Source organism: Rhinolophus hipposideros (genome assembly GCF_964194185.1).
Source record: "Rhinolophus hipposideros genome assembly, chromosome: 10".
NCBI classification, from domain to species: domain Eukaryota; kingdom Metazoa; phylum Chordata; class Mammalia; order Chiroptera; family Rhinolophidae; genus Rhinolophus; species Rhinolophus hipposideros.
The window spans coordinates 3,767,459-3,769,571 of NC_138056.1; positions in this window are offsets into that span (position 1 = coordinate 3,767,459).

The following is a 2,113-nucleotide window of genomic DNA, read 5'->3' on the forward strand; positions in this document are numbered from 1 at the left end:
GAAGTTAGCACTCTGTGGAGGCTTGTAGTAACTTGCCTCTTCCCCTGCAAACAGTGCTCTCAAAACCCAGCCGAAGTCAACAGAACTGTTCATTTGAAACCCGCTTTCACTGAAACGCTCTCTACTCACACATGGGAGGAAACTAATTTTATTTCTTCCTGCTCCACAAAAGCACATTACAATCCCAAACAGTGGGACGAGTGGGGAACCACGGAAAGCTTCCTCATGGAGGGAGAGCCCTGTGCCAACCGGGTTCCCTCCCTAACGAGGCCTGCCTCCCAACCCCCCACCCCACCCCCATCTGAGTCACAGAGCCACAGCATAAAGCGGGACCCAGAGGACGCACTTGAGAAAAATGTCGCTGCCGCCCTTCAGCTGTTGAAAGCTGGTATGTAACTTTGCTCAGAGTGATCAAACAGCTAGTCGAGGACGCTGTCAGGAACAGAATGAAATTCCAGATAAATTAGCCATGTCCAAGAAGCCAATACAACACTGGATTAAGGCTCACAAAGAAAACGCAATTTATTCAGCCTACCTTGTCAGAATTCTTAATAACCTCACTTCTTTTTTCTCACCTCGGGCTCACAGTCCCCGGATGGGAGGGGACAGAGTGAACCCCACTTGGAATGTGGCCCCCCCCCTCCATGCATGAACGCTGTGCGCTTACGGCCTAGGTGAGCGTTTCTAAAACTGTGATTTTACAAACATTTTAGCAGACACATGCATGCCACACAGAGAAGGCAAGCTGTCACCAAGCCCGAGACACATCTGCGGCACACTCATGTCTGAATGAGGGATTCATACATGAGAATTCATACATGAGAATCCCATACGTGCGTGGGTGCCAAGGAGGGGACTATCAACCATTTTGGCTTAATTCTTTGGGGTGTGGGAGGCAGTATCCTGCCTGCTGGCCCCTTCTGAGAAGGGGGTCCTGGCAGGGGCGGTCATTTCACCTTTCCCAAATCATTTCACCTTTCAAGGCAACCAGTAGGCGAAAGGTAATTATGGCCCTTTGCAAATACTAACTGTCCTCCAATACGACTCATTAATATATTCAGCAGCCCGAAAAACAATACCTTTTTTTATCAATGAACTCAGCCGGCTTTCACAGCGACAGACGTCCTTTGAAGAGCTCATAGACACAGGCTTGTGTGGTAAGGAGTCTCCTTTGAAGGCTCCGTGGGGATGTATCTGTTTTGCCTGCAGACCTCAGTGAGAGCCTGGGGCCCTTTCTTTTTCACCAGGCGGGTGAAGAGACAGAAGGAAGGGAATTTGCTTTGCGACACTAAGGCATTTGTGAGAGCTAAAAGCAGCAGGAATTTTGAGAGGAACTGGAAGGAAGTAATCCAGTGGGTAGTCTGAGAAAGAATGTCAAGACGCTTGAGAAATACAAGAAGAGACAGAGAGAGATGACCTAATAATATTAAATTATTTTAAATGTATAAAAGAAATGTACTGAGTAGAGAGGAAAGACGTCTCAGCAGTCTTCCACACGTGACCTGGCCGAGATTCCCTCTTTCTCAATTTCTGAATAAAAAAGGAAGGCCGTTGATGGAGGAGAGGGATCGGGACACACTTGTGAAGCCTGCGCGTCCTTGCAAAATGATTTTTTTGAGGTGAATATGAGTGTCCCTCAGAGCAGGCCTTGTGTTGGAGGGTGACAAGCATGAGGACTTGGCGACTCTTGGGAGCTCTTAAAGTTTGATTAAGCCACAAGAAAACGCCCCATTGTCACCAAATGTGTGACTCAGGGAGAGTCGCCTGTCACCTCAGACCTCCTAGAGGGACCTGTGTTCACATGCCTCCTGAAGTCCCCATTGCCATCAGTGGGTGACAGTGTTCAGTTACCAGGAACAGGAGGCCGCTCAGCCTACCCATCATATCCCTAGGCTGTGGGTTAGCCTAGGCATATCCCCTGGTTATGAGCCAGTTTAGGCATATCCCTGGGTTATAGGCTATCACCAAGCCATGGTTACAGGAATATCACCAGGCCACGGGCTAGCTCAGGTTTATCCCTGGCTGCAGCGACCTCAGGCAAGTGTCCTGAGGATGGGATAACTCAGGGATGTCAAGAGGCTACAGCAGCTCATGGAAGATGAGCTGGTACCCC